The 20,030-nt window shown below is 37.7% G+C and overlaps 1 pseudogene across 1 annotated transcript; it reads left to right on the top strand.

The window, feature by feature from the left end:
* Positions 1–8,267: 8,267 nt before the first annotated feature.
* Positions 8,268–10,119, top strand: LOC147551682 (cytochrome P450 71B36-like; annotated as a pseudogene). The gene is made up of 2 exons (XR_015236991.1): positions 8,268–9,191; positions 9,444–10,119. The product of XR_015236991.1 is annotated as a cytochrome P450 71B36-like (transcript).
* The last annotated feature ends 9,911 nt before the right edge of the window (positions 10,120–20,030 follow it).

Below are 20,030 nucleotides of genomic sequence, written 5' to 3' on the forward strand. Positions count from 1 at the left end.
GCTCCCTTCATCTTCTCGATTATCTATTCAAGATCATCATCACTCTCTCTCGGTCTCTCGGCTATCATAACCGAGACATAGTCACCTTCACTCTCGGTTATACCCGAGCTTCACCACTCTCGGTTTTCACCAAGAGTCGTCACATACCTCTCGGTTATAACCGAGACACTGTCTCTCTCTCGGTCATCAACCGAGAGCATCACCTTCTTCATCTCCACTCGTTATACTCGAGTGTGTTTTATTCAAAGGTTTAAACCTTTTCACAAAACACAACAACAAACTTACGGAGAGGATTGGGGTTAGAAGAACTTCAGTATTCTGTGATTATCTTTGGGTTTCTAGTTTATCACTTAATCAACAATGGCTGAAGGTATGTAACTTCCGCATTTAATTAGAATTTAATTTTCAACATTTGGTATCAGAGCCTTCCTTTGGCTTTGTTGATTAGTATTTAAGCATGATCAATTATTTGTTAAGATATCTAAACTATGTGATTTAATCTCATCTTCAGGAAGTTTAGGTATAAATATTAGTTGATATTTTATGTGAAACAAATCTTTCCATTTAAGATATGTATTCTTGTTAAGAGTTAAATTGGAATTGATTAAATTTGTTTCACCGTATACAAACTTGACATGAATTCGGTTGGGATTTTGAATTTTTTTCTTTCATCCCTGTATATTGAATAGATTGTTTCATATTTATCTCTTTATTGTTAGACATCTCTGTTATTGTATTATATCTCTTTATTGTTAGAAATATCTTTGACTAAGTAAAGAGAAATATTAGATAACAGATTTTGATTGAGATTTTAGTAATATATTTTGAGTAAATAAAAAGATGAATATATATTAGTTTCTGAATTCGTGAAAAACTGGAACTAATTTCAGTAATTGATTTCAAAATAACTTTTAAAGGTTTGCACGTTTGAAGAAGATATTTTAGGATCAAAAATAGTTTCAATATAATATCTCGTTTAATCTCTTAATTAGTTTGACTTAGTAAAGGAAAAACCAATTTGGATTTTGGAAAACAAATTTAGTTACAATTTTATCTCTATTGTTTCGAAGTTTTGGTTATTGGTTATTTCCAGTCAGTCAAAATTACTTAATTTTGAGACCTTGAGAAATGTACACTGTTTTATAATACTAACAGAGAACATTTATTACTAGTTTTTTCTCAATCTCTCTGTTGGATAAAGAAGAAATTCTAACTAATATATCTAGAGAGAGAAACTATAAGTTACTTTTATTAGTAGTAGTTGTCTCTTCTTCGTGTGAATCTCTTATATTGAGATAAATTTGATAGTGTCCTTGACAGGATTATAGTGCTTTTTAGGAAGACAATTTACTGTACTTGTTAATACCCATTTGACATATCACGTTTCTGCCAACATTAAGGGATTATTGAGTATGGTTTTGACTGTTAAATGTTGCTTTAATGTGATGGTACTTCAATTTTTGGACCAACAATACAATTGAGGATCTTATGCCCACTGTATAACAAATAAGCAATTGTGATTGACATACAACTATGTAAACGTCCTATAGACCATTAACTCTAATTGTATTGTTGTATGCAATTGTATTTACCATTTGATATGAAATGTGTTTATGTGAAGGCATAAAATAATGTTTGTCAAATTACATGAACATAAAGGAATCGTTCATATATAACCGAAGGGTGCTTCTAAAGGCACCGGGCCAAAAGGCTGTTAGCATCCGGAAATTTTGTTGACTCGGGTCAATAGTCATTGACCCGAGTTCTCTATAAGCACCAGTTTTTAATGTGGGTGACATTCACCTTCATTTGCTTCTTCCATCTTCTTCTTCCACAATAAAAAGAATACCGATTCATTTTTTTTCCAAAACAAAAATCATGTGTGCTCATCTAGATAGTGTAAGTAAAAAAAAATTCATTTTTTCTTATTTACTTTATATTCCTGTTAGTAAATACACAAAATTGAAAAGAATGGGTCCACTCTCTTCTTCCTTCTTCACCAAATTTCATCCACAAAATAAACTCATTTTCTCTCCTCTTCCTTCTCATGTTCATCTTCATTCCTTCTATATCCCCTTTGTAAATGTAGAAGAAAGATTGCAGATTCAGAAAGGTAGAGAGAGAGAGATGAGAATAAGGGTTTTTAGAGAGAGAAAGATGAAGAAAACCTTGCGAGAAGTAGCAGAGGAGCTGGTCATGGTCGAGTTCAGGAGAAAGAGAGTGAGGATTGGGATGTTTTTTAAGCCCCGGATCAGCTGATCCGTTTGGCCCTCTTAGGTCCCGGATCAGCTGATCCGTTTGGTCCTCCTAAGTCCCGGATCAGCTGATCCGTTTGGGCCTCTTAAGTCCCGGATCACCTGATCCGTTTGGTCCTCTTAAGTCCCGGATCAACGGATCTGTTTGGTCCTCTTAAGGCTCGGACTGGTTCAGTCCGTCCGATAGATTTTGTTTGATTTTGTGATAAACGAATGGAGGTGTTAGGGTTAAGTTGGCTTTGACTGGTGCCTACATAGTTGAACGGTGCTAACAGAAAAATGAGCAGTTGGGCCTGGTGCTAATAGAGATGGATGCTAACAGCCTTTTGACTTGGTGCCTTTAGAAGCACCCATAACCGAATATGGAAGAAGTCATTTATTTTGAACATTGCATATTTTTCTAGAGTAGCCATAGCATCTAGAAATATGTAGATGTGCGATAATAAAATGTTATTTGTTTTATCGCATCAAGTATAAAATGACATTCCAATTGCAATGTAATTTTTGATAAATAATTATTTTGCCCCACAGGGAGATAATTATTTTGTAAAATTATATTGGAATAGGATAGTACAATAAAATATTAAAAGTGAATTTTCTATGCCCACAGGTACGAAAATTTTACGGTTTGATATTTTATTTGTACTAGTCTTATTAATAAAATATAGTAAATTCTTATGCGGTTGTAACCTCTGTCCACAGGAAGGTTAGAATTTACTACTAAATTGACATTGGTTGATTTAGAATAAAGTTACATATTTCATAGCTTGAATGTTTCTTTGCAGCTATTTCTACTGCTTTTATGAATGATACTTCCCGTATTCCTATTTTATGTGGTGATAATTTCTCGGATTGGAAAGACAGTGTTCTCTTCACTTTGGGGTGTATGGACTTGGATTTGGCGCTTCGTGTGGATGCACCACCCGTCCCCACGGAATCAAGTACGCCTCAGGAAAGGTTGGACTATGAGCGGTGGGAGCGATCTAATCGCCTAAGTTTGATGCTCATTAAGTCCCGCGTGAATAAGAGTATTCGGGGTTCTATACCTGATTGCCCTCACGCAAAAGACTTTCTCAAGGCAGTTGAGGAACAATTTGTTCGCTCAGATAAGGCACAAGCCAGCACCCTAATGAAGAGACTTTCAGACAAAACTTTTGACTATTCTAAAGGAGTGCGTGAGCACATTATGGGGATGAGGGACATTGCTGCTCAGCTGAAACCCCTTAAAGTTGAGATTCCTGAGTCATTTTTAGTTCATTTGGTACTTAACTCTCTTCCTAAGGAATATGGGCCTTTCAAAATCTCCTACAACACACATAAGGAAAATTGGTCAATCAATGAACTTCTGACCATGTGTGTTCAAGAGGAAGAGAGGATGAAACATGAGAAACTTGAAAGTGCCCATTTTGTTTCTCATGCAAAAGGAAGTACCAAGAAGGGCAAACGTGTCAAGAATGTGCAGAACAAAGAAACTATGCCATTAAAGCATCATGGCAAACGGGTGAAATGTTTCTTCTGCAGAAAGGTTGGACACGAAAAGAAAGATTGCCTAAAGTATAAGAACTGGCTCGAAAAGAAAGGTAATCTCATATCTTGTGTATGTCATGAATCGTTTTTTGTTGATGCCCCAACTAATACTTGGTGGATTGACTCTGGTTCTACGATTCATATTGTTAATACCATGCAGGGCTTTCTGGACCTAAGGAAGCCGAAAGGAAATGAGGTTGGCATCTATTCCGGAAACCGGATGCGGTCTCAAGTCGAAGCTGTGGGGACTTTTAGATTAATTTTGAAAACCGGCTTTGTTTTAGATTTAAACAATGTTTTCTATGTTCCATCTTTTTCTAGAAACTTGATTTCTGTTTCAAAACTTGCGGATGTTGATTATGAATTTTTATTTAAGAAACCATGTTTTCGTATTTTGAAAAATAATTTTTCTGTTGGTGGTGGAACTTTAATTGATGGTTTGTACAAAATTGATCTAGACCCCACTTTCGAGCATAATTATTTAAATATGCATGCAGATATTAGTATTAAACGTAATAGGATTGATGAGAACTCCTCTACTTTATGGCACAGGAGATTAGGTCATATCTCCATTGAGCGTGTAAAGAGATTAGTGAAAGATGGAGTTTTAAAAACTCTTGATTTTACTGATTTTGGTACTTGTGTGGACTGCATAAAGGGAAAGCAGACAAACAAGACCTCTAAGGGTGCCAAAAGGAGCTCTCAGATCCTAGAGATCATACACACTGACATATGTGGACCATTTCCTACCCCATGCCTCAATGGTCAGAGATATTTTATCTCCTTCATTGACGACCATACAAGATTCATGTATCTTTATCTTCTGTTTGATAAGGTTGAAGCTTTTGATGCCTTCAAAAGCTTTAAAGCAGAAGTAGAGAAACAAAAGGACATCAAGATAAAGATTGTAAGATCTGATAGAGGCGGGGAGTACTATGGAAGGTACACAGAAAAGGGTCAGATGCCTGGTCCATTTGCTAAGTTCCTTGAGGAAGAGGGCATTGTTGCTCAATATACAATGCCTGACACACCTCAACAAAATGGTGTAGCCGAAAGGAGGAACCGAACTCTTATGGACATGGTGAGGAGCATGATTAGTAACACTAATCTTCCTTTATCCTTATGGAGTGAAGCCTTGAAAACCGCAGTGTACATCTTAAACAGAGTTCCATCTAAGGCCATTCCTAAGACACCATTTGAATTATGGAACGGATGGAAACCGAGTTTAAGTCATTTGCACATATGGGGTTGTCCTGCAGAAGTGAGAATTTACAATCCTCACATAAAGAAGTTAGATCCAAGGACAACCAGTGGGTATTTCATTGGCTATGCAGTTAACTCTAAGGGATTTAGGTTTTATTGTCCTTCACATTCCCAAAGAATAGTTGAGGCTAGAAATGCTAAGTTCTTTGAGGATTTTGATTCAAGTGGGAGTGATATTCCTCGACTGATAGAATTTGAGGAAACACGAGAGGAACCTGAGTTGCCTGTGGATACTAGAGATTTGGTCATTGTGCAAAGAAGTCAACCTGACATAATTGCACAACAACCAACTTTAGAGCAACCGGTTCATGAAGAACAAATCCCACAAGAACCTGTTCCACAAATTGAGCATGAAGATGTGGTTCTAAGGAGATCCTCAAGAACAAGAAAACCAGCTATTTCTAGCGATTATCTGGTATATCTCCAAGAGTCTGATTTTGACATTGGGCCTAAACGTGACCCAAATTCATTTTCAGAAGCCATAAATGGAGAAAAATCTGCACTTTGGTATGATGCCATGAAGGAAGAGATGGAATCTATGGCTAAAAATCAAGTCTGGGATCTCGTTGAGTTACCGAAAGGGTCTAAGGCCATTGGCTGTAGATGGGTTTATAAAACCAAAAGAGACTCTTCCGGAAACGTCGAACGATATAAAGCTAGACTTGTAGCTAAAGGTTACACTCAAAAGGAAGGCATAGACTACCATGAAACCTTCTCTCCGGTTTCTAAGAAGGATTCATTGCGGATTATTATGGCTTTAGTAGCTCATTTCGATCTAGAGCTACACCAAATGGACGTTAAGACAGCATTCCTTAATGGTCATTTGGGAGAGGAGGTATACATGGTTCAACCCGAGGGTTTTCGTGACGAAAACGATCACCATTTAGTTTGCAAGCTCAGAAAATCTATTTATGGACTAAAACAGGCATCCCGCCAATGGTATTTAAAGTTTCACAATGTTATAACCTCTTTTGGTTTTACAGAAAACATTGTCGATCAATGTATATACCTTAAGGTCAGTGGGAGCAAATACATATTTTTAGTCCTATATGTAGATGATATTTTACTTGCAACTAGTGATTTGGGATTGCTACATGAGACTAAGGAATTTCTTTCTCAGAATTTTGAGATGAAGGATTTAGGTGAAGCCTCTTATGTCATAGGCATAGAGATTCACAGAGATAGATCTAAAAGATCCTTAGGATTATCTCAGAAAGCCTACATCGAAAGAATTTTGGAAAGATTCAGGATGCATAACTGTGCATCACTTGTAGCGCCAATCGCTAAAGGGGAAAAATTGACTTTAAGTCAATGTCCACAGAATGCATTGGAACAGGGGGAGATGAAAGACATTCCATATGCATCAGCAGTAGGCAGCCTTTTATATGCACAGGTCTGCACAAGACCTGATCTTGCTTTCGTGGTGGGACTGCTAGGAAGATACCAAAGCAATCCCGGGAAAGAACATTGGGAGGCTGTGAAAAGAGTTATGAGATATCTGCAAGGAACTAAGGACTACAGACTGACCTACGGATATACTGACCATCTGGAGCTGGTTGGATATTCGGATTCAGATTTTGCGGGATGCGTGGATTCAAGAAAATCTACCTCGGGATATATCTTTCTTCTTGCTGGAGGAGCTATATCTTGGAGAAGTACCAAACAGACCATCCTCGCAACATCTACTATGGAGGCAGAGTTCATTGCATGCTATGAAGCAACGACACAAGCAATATGGTTGAGAAACTTTGTTTCAGGTCTCAAAATTGTCGATACTATAGAGAGACCATTAAAGATCCTTTGTGATAATTCTGCTGCGGTTTTCTTCTCTAAAAACAATAAGAGTGGAAGCAGAAGTAAGCATATCGACATAAAGTACCTTCTTGTCAGAGATAAAGTTAAGGAACATGTGGTGGCCATTGAGCATATTAGTACTAAGTTAATGATTGCGGATCCCATGACTAAGGCGTTGCCGGCACAAGTGTTCTTAGATCATGTGGAGCGTATGGGTCTTTGTTAACTTATGTAATGCTTGACATGTACTTTCTTTGACTACTTAAGGTGTTCGGTTATTTTGAATAAATAGTTTATTCGTGCACATAAAGAATAACCATCTTATATCCATTGTGATATTAAAGGAGGACCTGAGTAATTTTGTCAGAAATTACTCATTCGGAAGTTATGCTCATCAAGTGCTTAGTTAGAGAGCATAATGCATTGTAATACATGGAAGGAAGCATTCACTTATCAGAATGTGACCGCTATGATTCGTGTGATATGTTCTTTAATTAAGAGTGAGTGATATCCCAATCTAAGTGTTTGTTTGGCCATACAGTCCATCACCCATGTACTTATGAAATATAGCATGTGGGCCAAGTGGGAGAATGTTGGACACGTCTCTTGTTAGAGACTAAGGGTGGCCCACATTCCTAATTTCCCTCTATCTTGGCTTTGACCAATTTACTGATTTGAATTCAGTAAATTGCTTACGTGGGTATTAGGAATATTTGGGAGATAAAGTTGGTTACAATAACCAACCCACTACCCCTTCTTCGATGGAAAAGAAGTGGGAGTAGTTACCATAACTGAAGGTCCCTAACCCCTCCTATATTAATGCTTGTGTCTCTCCATCAAAACACAACAACAAACTTACGGAGAGGATTGGGGTTAGAAGAACTTCAGTATTCTGTGATTATCTTTGGGTTTCTAGTTTATCACTTAATCAACAATGGCTGAAGGTATGTAACTTCCGCATTTAATTAGAATTTAATTTTCAACATATGACCGTTTTTTGAAGATAATATCTATTGAATGCATCTTTGCCGACACTTACAAATCTTTTGACCATTTGTTGAAAAAACCTCTAAATTTGCACCATGCACAAATGAATCCCAATATTCATTTCAATAAAACCAAAAAATTTATTCATTTTTCTTAAGTGATACGTCGCCACATGAGCGGAGGGCTGGGGGACGGACCAAAATGGAAGAATGAATAAAAAATTTCTATATTTTTTCCTTACTCAGGCTAAAAATCTGGGATATACACATGTGAATATGTGATCACTGATTACAGAGTCAATGATGTCAACCCAGAAAGAGTGTGAACAAATAGAATAGTCAGGTCAGTAGAAGATGCTTAACTGGACATAAAATATAAATAATCTATTCAAACAAGAGTCCACTAGCAATATTAAGAGGTAAAGCTAGCTAGAAACCTAAACCAATAAAAATAATACTCCTCTAATGGAGTTTTTCTTAGACAACTCTTATGGTTTCCTTCTTCTTCCTCTAATTCTTCTTTCTCTTTTTCTTCTTCTCACTCACAAACCTAGTAAAGGTAAGAAAGAACTCAACCTTCCTCCTTCTCCTCCAAAGCTTCCTATCATAGGTAACTTACACCAACTCGGACCGTTACCTCATCGTTCACTATTGACACTCTCTCAGAAATATGGTCCTGTAATGCTTCTTCAACTAGGTCAAATACCCAGTCATAATCTCATCAGCTGAAGCAGCAAAAGAAGTATTGAAAACCCATGATCTTGATTTTTGTAGTAGACCACCTTTGGCTGGTCCTAGAAGACTTTCATATAACTACTTGGATATTGCTTTCGCCCCGTATGGAGAGTATTGGAGAGAGATGAGAAAGTTATGTGTTCATGAACTTTTTAGTGTAAATAGAGTTCAATCTTTTGGAGTTATTAGGGAAGAAGAAGTTGGTTCTATGATTGATTCTCTCTCAGATGGAAGTACATGTCCTATTGATCTCTCTCAAAAGCTTTTCTCTCTAACTGATAATATTGTTTGTAGAATCGCTTTCGGAAAGACTTATCTAAGAGGATCTGAAATGGGTAAACTTCAAGAAATTTTATATGAAGCTGTGGCTTTGTTGGGTAGTTTTTCTGCATCAGATTTTTTTCCTAATAAGATAGGTAGGTTTATTGACATGTTGTCTGGACTACATGGGAGACTTGAGAAAACTTTCCATGACTTTGATGAGCTCTATCAAGGTGTTATCGACGAACATCTTGATCCGAATAGGAAGAAATCCAAATATGAAGACATCATAGATGTGATGTTGAAACTAGAGGAGGATCAATTCGGCACAATTCGTCTTACGAAAGATCATATCAAGGCAGTTCTTATGGTTGTCATTCTTATTTTAAACTATAAAATTAGACCAAATGGCCCAAATTGCTATTTCTAGCTAACTTCTTGATGCTTGTCTGACTTGAATGAATGACTGACCTGAAACCACTGTTGTACCCCAAATAGACTCATGGTATTTCAATTCAGACAAGTCAAACGAGTCTAATTTACAATTGAAAAAAACGAACACGACGGTATCTTGTTAGCATCATAATTTTAGTGTTTATTTTGTTTATAACTTAATTTTCAGAATATATTTCTTGCTGGAGTAGACACATCTTCTATCACTATGAATTGGGCAATAACAGAACTGGTTAGAAGGCCTGAGTCAATGAAGAAAGTACAAGAAGAAATTAGGAATTATGTTGGGATGAAGAAAGGGAAGGTTGAAGAAGCAGATCTTGATCATTTTCATTACCTCAAGATGGTGGTGAAGGAAACTCTAAGACTTCACCCACCTGGTCCAGTGATGATTCCACATGAAAGTATGAAGAGTAGCAAGATCATGGGCTTTGATGTGAACCCAAAAACTAGGGTTCTTATTAATGTATGGGCAATTGAATCCTGATTATTGGGAGAGACCAGATGAGTTCTTGCCTGAGAGATTCATTGATAACTCCATCGATTTTAAAGGACAACATTTTGAGTTCTTACCGTTCGGTGGAGGTCGAAGGGGTTGTCCTGGTATGTTTATGGGGATGTCAATGGTAGAGCTAGCATTGGCGAATTTACTATACAATTTTGATTGGGAATTGCCAAGAGGGATGAAGATAGAAGAAATAAATATGGATGAATCAAGTGGGCATACTGTCCATAAAAAAACTCCTCTTTTACTTGTACCTATCAAAGGAGTATAATTGGCAACCTCGAAAGAGATGTGAAAAACTAAGTTTCTTGAAGATCAATTCGATTACTTCTCAACTTAACTGGTTGTTCAATTACACAAGACCTTCTTATATAATGAAGGTTTAGAGAGAGAGATAAACGGAACTTAACCAACTCTTAACTAACACTAACAGACTTCTTAACTAACACTAAACAAAACTACTACTATACGCGCACACTTCCAGGCTGCCTCGTTGTAATAATGTGGGCGCTCCATTTTAAGAGCAGGGGCGCGCATATCCCTGAAGCCGTTAATTCAGTTGAGCTGCTCTTCTTCGTCCTTAAGGTGTTCGACCAAATGCCTAGAGGGTGACTCTCTCTTACAACCCCCCTGATGAGACATGAAAATGTCCCATCTGTATCTCTTAATTTGGGCTAGTTAGTCTATTTCGAGCAGTTACTCTGATGAATTGTTTATTTCTCTTTCCCAGGTGTCTTTTACGGTGTCCAGTGTGAAAAACGGATGAAATCGAGATGTTGGGGTATTTTGGTGAAACAACCAATATTTGACGAAAGTCATGTGCAAGTTGGTACCCAAAAAGTTTAATTTGGTTCAACTCAAGTTAGTTCGGGGCTGATTTGCAACACGGGTTTTTAGAGGGGCATTTAATAATGGGCTGAAAACCAAGGACCAGAAACGTGATTCATTTGTTGCCCAAATTCCTTCAGTACGAGAAGGAATTAAAGCACCACACGGAGGCTTTCAAATTGGATTTCCTTTAGGGTCCCACCATTGATTTTAAATAAGATTTCCTGTGACATGCCTCCACCAGCTCCACTCAATTTAGAATTTCCAATCAAATTTCCAATTTGATTCCAATTTGAAATTCAAATTGGAAACTCTATTATATCCTACCCATGAAGCCAGAAGCCGTGAGTAATTATAGTAAAGAGGGAAAACGGCGTGATGAAATCAGGAAACTTTTGAGAAGGGATGGCTGGAGATTTTTTTGAAAATAGAAAGAGATATTCAGTAGCATACAGTTGGGCTATGAAATTATTCTCTTATTTTCAGTCATAGACAGGAAGATATTCAAGGAGAGATTGATTTGCTAAGGGTGCTTCTAAAGGCACCGGGCCAAAAAGCTGTTAGCATCCATTTCTGTTAGCACCAGACCCAACCGCTCTTTTCTCTATTAGCACCAACCAACTATGTAGGCACCGGTCCTTTCTCTGTTAACCCTATCCAACACCTTCTTCAGAACAACTTTTTTTCCTCTGTCTAAAATAAAAAAAATTCCTCTCTACTCTCTCTCTAACGGGAGCAGACCTCTGTCTCTCTCTCTAACCTCTCTCTTTACAACTCCGACGAAGGGGGAGAGAGAGAGAGAAAGAGATATAGAGAGAGAAAGGGGGAGAGAGAGAAGATGAGGGTTTCTTGTATGAACAAAACTTGCTTCGATTTCCACACTAATTTCCTTCAATATCAATCTCATCTTAGAAGACTTACGAATACCACCAACAGTTCAAAATCAAAATTGTCAAAGTTTCGTCAAAGAACGAAAGTAGAGATTTAAATTAGGGTATGTGTCAATAGGAGTTGTAGTAGACAAGGATCAAGAGCAACCCTAGAAACTGTATCTAACATCTCACCTCCTGGGTAGTTTAAACCAGATTCGGTCTGGTTTCAAACTAGACCGAATCTGGTTTGACTTTGAAAGCCACTAAAACTAGCTAAAAAGTATCCAACAGTAAAGAATGTTGCTTCAATTCCTCTAATTATTAATCAAATCCCAAATTAAGTACCCACCCAATTAATCATGTTTTCTATCCAGCTTGTTTGATTTCTTTGTGATTAGAACGTGATGATGTAGAGAGAGTGAGGGGAGAGAAAGGAAGAGAGGGGAAATAGGTGCTCATAGATAACTCGGGTCAATGGCCATTGACCCGAGTCAACAAAATTTCTGGATGCTAATAGCCTTTTGGCCCGGTGCCTTTAAAAGCACCCATTTGCTAATGCTGTATTTAGAAGATTGAGAGAGGAGGATTCAAATATTTTACAGGAGAGAGAGAGAAGGTTTGAAGATATTCGATAGAGATTATAGAAAGAATTGAAGATTTGTAGTAAGAGAGAGGTCTGGAGATTGATCTCATAGCTGTTTCTTTAGGCTATAAAGGAGGAGAAACAGAGAGCAATACATCATCTTTTGGGGGGGTCATCAGCTCAACTAAACTAAAAAAAATCAGAGAAAAAGAGAGAAGGAAAAACAGAGAAAACTCGTACCATCATCATCATCATCTATTATCATCTTCTTCAGTATCTCTTTTAGTGAGAGAAAGAGATTAAATCAGAGAAGAAGAAATTAGGAGAGATTATCATCTAATTGTCTTCATCATCTCATTCTTTAAACTAATATTCAATCGTTTTATTTTCTTTGTGAGAGAGAAATAGAGTGATTGTAGGGAGATATAGAGATAAACAGAAAGAGTTGTTGAAGAGAGAAAGAGAAATTCAATAAAATCAGAAGTATTATCATTGTCTTCTTTTCTATTGTGTTTCTGATTTTTGTGAGAGAAATCAAGAAACAGAGAGTTATAGAGAGAGACAGGAACTGTTTAGAAGGAGATAAAAGAGATCTTTCAGAAAGTAGAGAGAGAAAAATAGTTGGAGAAGACGAGAAAATCTGTGGGAAAATAATTTTCCCACAGAGAAATTATTTCCGAGAAGACGAGAAAATCGTTTTCCCTCAGGGGTGCGTTTGGCTGCCAGGGGAAAATCAGAAGGAAATTGTTTCCAGCTAGAAAAAGTTATGTTTTCTCCTTTTACTTCTTACTTAATTTTCCGAGTTTTGTTATAATTTCATGAATAGCTAACTCTCTCCATCTAGGGTTTTAGGATGAAACTCATACTTGAACCTTTAGAGACATATTTTTATTTTTTTAATTCTCTTGATTGTGATTCAAAGTTAAAATTGTTTTAATTTGTAGAATTGATTTTCTTTTCATTGTTTATACTTTTAAATTTGATATATCATGCTTAGATTAGATTCTTTGATGATATATGCTTATTGATTGATAAACAATAGTTTAGAGATTTATTTAAAATAAAATGATTACATTGTTATGTTTTATTCGGTTTTAACGAAAACATCTCCCGGAATTAGGATAGTTCATTATCCGAAATTCTGAGTTATAAAAAAAAGAGAGAATTAACCATTTTAAGTATTTGTTTCTAAAGGTGATTTTATGTGGTGAATTTCTAAAATCCTAGGTCCTCTCCCCCATTTAAGTTCGTTGTATCATAATTTGTTTTATTAATCTGTTTGTTATTATTTTATCACCAAAACCATTATCAAAACCGTCTTACTTCCAAGTCTTAGAATAGGTTTCACTTAGTCTCTGAGGAACGAACCGGTCTTACCAGAATTTTACAACTTGACACCCGTGCACTTGCGGGTGTAGACCTATTTAGGGTAACCTTTCTAGGCCCATCACCCCCTCAAACGCATGATCCGAAGTGGAGAGAATCATGAGTTTGCTTCGAATGAAATCAAACTGCGAGAAGATGATACCCTTAGTGAATATGTCTGCCAAATTCTCTTCAGAAGACACAAACTTGATGTTCAAAGTAGAGTTCATAACCAAGTCTCGGATGAAATGATAATCTATCTCGATGTACTTAGTCCTAGCATGAAAGACCGGATTGGAGGCCAACAATTTTGCACCCATATTGTCACAGGACAGACTAAGTGGAGTAACAATTGAAACACCAAGTTCTTCCAACAAGTAAGATAACCATAATAACTCAGAGGTTGCCATTGACAAAGCCCGATACTCAGCCTCAGTTGAGGACCTAGAAACAGTAGCCTGCTTCTTAGAAGACCAGGACACTAAGGAAGAACTTAGAAAGACACAGTATCCACTTGTGGATCTTCTAGTATCCGGACATCCTGCCCAATCTGAGTCAGAAAACCCTTTGAGAATGGACACATCTCCTGACTTTATGATTATACCTGCACCAATAGTCCCTTTCAAGTACCTTAACACCTTCTTAAGAAGAATCAAGTGAGCAGTCCTTGGCTCATGCATAAATTGGGACAGGTAGTTGACACTATAAGTCAAGTCAGGCCTAGTCATGGTGGCATATTGCAACCCACCAACCATGCTCCTGTAGAATATAGGATTATCAATGAGATCACCATCAAATTTTGAAAACCTCTTTCCTGCTGAAATAGGAACCAGGCTAGGCTTAGAATCAGAAAGTCCTGACTTGTCCAACAGCTCAAGAGTGTACTTAGTTTGAGTAAGAAGCAATGAGGAGGGAGTTCTCTGAACTTCAATACCCAAGAAATAGTTGATGTTGCCAAGTCTTTTCATAGCAAATTCCTCAGCCAAAGCAGCAAACAACTGATCTAAGAGAGAGGCTGAGGTACCAGTAAGGATGATATCATCCACATATAGAAGAAGAACCATCATTTGGCCAGCAGAGATGAAAACAAACATTGAAGTGTCAGAAGCACTTCTAATAAAACCCCAATTTTGAAGATAAGTAGAGAATCTTGTAAACCAAGCCCTTGGGGCTTGTTTCAGGCCATAGAGAGCCTTATGAAGGTGGCACACAGAAGTAGGAGATTGAGGGTCAGCAAAGCCTGGTGGCTGTTTCATATAAACAGTCTCAGTAAGATGCCCATGAAGAAAGGCATTTGACACATCAAGCTGCTGAATAGGCCAATGATGGGAGATTGCCACAGTAAGAATCACCCTAATTGTTTGAATCTTGACTACTGGACTGAAAGTCTCAACATAGTCAATTCCTTCTTGCTGAGAGTACCCTTGAGCTACAAGCCTAGCCTTGTATCTCTCAACAGTCCCATTTGAATTATACTTAACCTTGAATACCCACTTACAACCAAGTATATTCATATTTGAAGTTTTGGGTATGAGAGACCAAGTTTTATTTCTCATCAAAGCTTGAAATTCATCTTCCATTGCCTTCTTCCAATTAGGATCCTTAATAGCACTCTTATAACTTGTAGGTTCTGGGATAGAAGGTAATGGACCCTTTTGAACAGAAGCAAGAGCATGAGGGACAGAGAAGTGGGCCACATGATCAGGGATGGACTTGGGTTTAACAATACCACTTTTCAACCTTGTCTGCATAGGATGAGTGTTGAATTCACTGGGTACTTCTTCTTGAGGTGGATCAGGTATAGTAGGACTATGTGATGAATGAAGAGAGGGGTCATTAGCTTCTGAGGTTGCAGTGGAAGGAGAAAATGGAAATGCTTGATCATCTAGAGAGTATGTGGAATGGTAAGATGGAGCAGACATGTCCACATTTGATGGAAGTGAAGGGAGCTGGAAAATTTGATAGGTAGGAGTGGTAGTGGTTGGTTGCTCCTGTATCAGCTATCCACTTTTTATCTTTTTCATTCAAGGATAGATAACTCTTCTCATCTTTTTGAACCTCAACTTCTTTCTCAGCCCCAAAATGGGCTTGTTCCTCTTCTTCCTCTTGTAAATTTGAGTTATCTTCCTCCTCTTCTTCATCTTCATCTATTTCTTGAAGGTGAAGATTAGCAAAATTCCTGCTAGCTGATTTTGAATTCTCAGAGGAGAAGTCCTTAAATCTTAACCTGCATTGTCTAGCTGTGTGACCCCACTTGTAACATATCCCACAAGGAACTGTGGTGAAATCAAAGAAATTATTTCTTGGCTGAGAAGGAGCTCTCATATTTGACCTAAATGATGGTTTTTGACCATTTTCAAGACTTTGGGTCTGGTTTGAAAACCTCATAGGTGATGATCTAGTGTTACTTCTGTTTTGAAATTTCTTAACAAAATATGACTCACTTGGATCCTCACTTGTTTCTTGCTCTTTTAACCACTGTTCATGGTGAATTAACCTACTCCTTAATTCCCCAAAGCTAAGTACACCATCTCTATTCTGAATGGTGATAACAAATTGGGAGTATTCTTTCCCTAGACCTTGAAGAGCTATCCTAGTTAATTCATTATCACTGACTTTGTCATTGACTGCTACAAGGGAGTCGGCCAAATTTTTGATCTTACTCAAGAATTCAGAAATGGAGGAAGACCCTTTCTTTAAATTTTGGAGTTTATTTCTTAAAGAAGATTTTTGAGCTTCAAATTCTTGAAGAAATACCATTTCCAAATAACACCAAATTTCTCTTGAGGTCTTTAACCCTAAAATGTCAGAAGCAATTGAATGGGTAATGGTTGCTTTTACGCAAGACTTAACGAAACTATCTGTTTTCCTCCATTGAAGATAGGCTGGATTTACCACCTCTCTTCCATCCTCTACAACTAACTGAGAGGGTTCACTCAAGGTGCCATCAATGTAGCACACTAAATCGTTTCCAATCAGGGCATTTTCTACCTGATCTTTCCAAACCAGAAAATTTGTTCCATCTAATCTAGCAGATATTAAATTTGTAAGATTCGGATTATAGGTTTCCTGATTTTGATTTGGATTCATCTTTTCAATGGTTGAAGTTTGATTTGCTTAATGGTGATGGTGAAGAAGAAGACTGTATCTCTGATTCCTTGATGACAGAAGATCAGCTCCCTTTGTTGTTCCTTGATTTCAATCTTTCTTTGAAAATCGATTTCTAGGGTTTCTTTTCTGGCTCTGATACCATGAAAAACTAAGTTTCTTGAAGATTAATTCGATTACTTCTCAACTTAACTGGTTGTTCAATTACACAAGACCTTCTTATATAATGAAGGTTTAGAGAGAGAGATAAACGGAACTTAACCAACTCTTAACTAACACTAACAGACTTCTTAACTAACACTAAACAAAACTACTACTATACGCGCACACTTCCAGGCTGCCTCGTTGTAATAATGTGGGCGCTCCATTTTAAGAGCAGGGGCGCGCATATCCCTGAAGCCGTTAATTCAGTTGAGCTGCTCTTCTTCGTCCTTAAGGTGTTCGACCAAATGCCTAGAGGGTGACTCTCTCTTACAAGATGCATGGCTCGGCAAACTCACTTTGGTTTAGAGACAACATGTATGTATCTCCACTGCAGAAACCAGAGTTCGAATATTACTGTTTCCGTGAAACAAAAAAGATAGCTTAATGAGTGTTTTCGTACTTTGTGTTTCTTATTACCACCTAAAAGTGTAATTTAATAAATGAAGTTATGGTCATGTTGTTAGTATTTTTGTTCCAGATATTTTTTTTTAAAGTCATAGCTTGATTTGATAAATCTTGCCATGTTTTTCTTATAAAAGTCATTTTCTTTATCAGTCGAAATACTTCAATAGAAAAGAATGTCCATAACAATTTTTTAAGTCTACCAATTTGACATTATTTCGCATTTTCTGTAGTAATCAGGTTCATGGATGTGGGGTAACTATGACGAAGTGTACACCTAACGACTTTTTTTTTCTGTCAAAATATAACTTGGAAAACTAAAGAAAATATACTTTAATGTCTTCGATCATATTTCTAACTACTACCGTACTTTAATGTCTTGAACCCAATTTAAGATTGGGATGAGGAAATATTTTGTTAAGTATTTATAATAGAGGCGACTATTCTCTTTCCCTAAGGTATCACATGCTCATACTGCATCAAACGATGTCAGGCTTGTTGATGTGACACTAAAATGTCACATTTGGAGAGCCTAACTTAGACTAATTAGTCATTTTCGAGTGTTATCAATAATATTTTATGTGTTTTTCTTGTTTAGGTACCATATTTGGAGCTAAACATGGAATTAGGAATAAAGGAGGCGAATTATCACTATCATTTCATGTGCCCAAAATGAGAGAAAAAGACTTCAAGCAAATCATATGAGAAGAGGAGTCAAAGACGAGCCCAACGGTGAAAACGGAAGTCAATTCCGAGTTCGGACGGGGAATTTGTGAAAGAAAGAAGTCGAGGTTCGGTCTTAAAACAAAAATTCTATGAAGGCACCCCCCCTTGATTTCCAAGTGAAGATTAAAGCCCAAGTCTAAAACCCAAGAGCCTAGATATGAAGGAACAAAACCCAAGCCCAAAGAAGATGAAAGAAGGAAGAGATTTTGGAGGCACCCTCTTTATGGACTCAAGTTTGAGTCAAAGTCAAGTCTTGACTAAGTCTAGGGTTTGAGTAAAAAGAGAGGGTCAAGACACTATTCATCTTCTTCATCATTCAACAACCAAGGAAGGGAAAGAGGCAAGGAGAGGTGGCTAGGGTTTGAGTGTTCATCACCAAAAACCTAGAGAAGCAAGAAGGGTTTGAGAGTTTGAGTTAGAGAGGAAGAGAGGAGGGGTGCCGGCCAACTTGGCCGGCACCACACAAGGAGCGGACAGCAGCTGCTCCGGCATAGGAGCAGCTCGGGAATTGCACGGGAGCAGCCGAGCTGCTGCTCGGGAAGCTTCCCGAGCTCGGACGGAAGCTTCCAGCAGCAGCAGCAGCTGCTAAGGCCTTCACGGGAGCAACAGACCGGCAGAAACGCGACCGGCAGCTGCTGCAAACGCGACCAGAGCTGCTCCGAGCAGCACCTTCCTCACGGGATGCGGCTGCAGCAGCTTCTTCGCACGGGACAGCACCTATGTGGCCGGAACCTTCATGTTTCTTGGCCGGATTTTTTGTTTCTTTGGCCGGTATTATCTAGGGTTTCCGGTCACTTTCTTGGCCGGAAACCTTAGGGCTTTTGCTCCCCATGTCTTGATCTTGCTTCCCATGTAGTTTGATTTGATTTTGGGTTAGAAATTAGTAGAGAGAGAAAGCTAGGGTTTAGCTTTAATGGAGGTTTGTGATAAATGGAGAAGATGATGGTGGTCGCTATGGGGAACCCAGAAATTTGCTAAGGGGAGATCGGCTGCACCTTAAAGACTCATATTTTCCGACGATCTTAGCCTCGAACCAACATCGAAAAAGGGGGATTCTCTCACCATTTCCTTTCCATTTCTTATTGAATCACCATGTTTAGCTAACTTTAGTTTGTCGATTATATGAGATGAAATGTGATGAATTCGTGACTATGTTTAATATGATTTGATGTTTTGATTATAAATTGATGTTCATTTATTTCGATTATCGTTTTGATCGTATTTTCATGTGTCTTGTCAAGCACTTCGCATAGTTAATAGACGAAACGAAGTATTCGATATCGATAGTAGTCTAAGTCATAATTTCATGTGTCTTGTCATGCACTTCACATAGTTAGGCGACTAGACGACACTTTCGATGACTCGGGATTAACCGATTATGATGTTTGTTTGACTAAGTATGATCTCCGGATATACATAGTACTTAGAGACATCTACTTTAGGAGTCGAATATCGATTGTACCTCGACACACCAAATCGGACTACATATAGTCGTAGGTTTATCATTATGGATTCCCGGACTTCGACACCTCTCTCACTTATTTATTGCCCGAATCGAGTCTTACCGTCTCCCGACTCTTGTTCCTCCGACTCTTCTCTCGAATCTCTCTCGCCCGTTTACTTTCTCGTTTAATTTAGTTTTACTTGCTTTAATTGTTTTCTTCATTGCTTATTCAATCAAAACCCTCGTTTACCTTTGTTTTTCTCCTTTTAGTCTAAGTTAGCTTTTAATATCTAGACCGAGGGATAAGACCCTTCGATATCCAAATTGCCTTCCTATCCTTGGATCGATCCCGGCTTTGCCGGATTACTACTTGATACCTCCGCTTGGGTGTGTAACCTTTTCGGGTGGATTAAGTTTTTGCTCCAAGGCAACGGCAGAATCAGGATTTTTCAGCTAGTCGGATCAGACTAAGAATTACTGTAAACTAAACATGTACTAGATAATAGATATGTATATGTGATCGTAGTTGTGCATGAGTATTTTAATTCATTGTTATTGTGTTTCAATTAGTATTTAATAACTATAGTAGTTTTAGTTAGTAGTTTTAGTTAGTAGTATTAGGTGCTGTTTGTTTTTTAATATTTTCAGATCTGAAATCTCAATTGGAATCCAATTCAGATTTCAGATGTTTGATTTTCAATTTAAAAAAATATGAAAAC

The sequence above is a fragment of the Eschscholzia californica genome, unplaced genomic scaffold, assembly GCF_041429995.1.
Source record: "Eschscholzia californica isolate CP2 unplaced genomic scaffold, dmEscCali1.0.p SCAF_3, whole genome shotgun sequence".
In the NCBI taxonomy this organism is placed as follows: domain Eukaryota; kingdom Viridiplantae; phylum Streptophyta; class Magnoliopsida; order Ranunculales; family Papaveraceae; genus Eschscholzia; species Eschscholzia californica.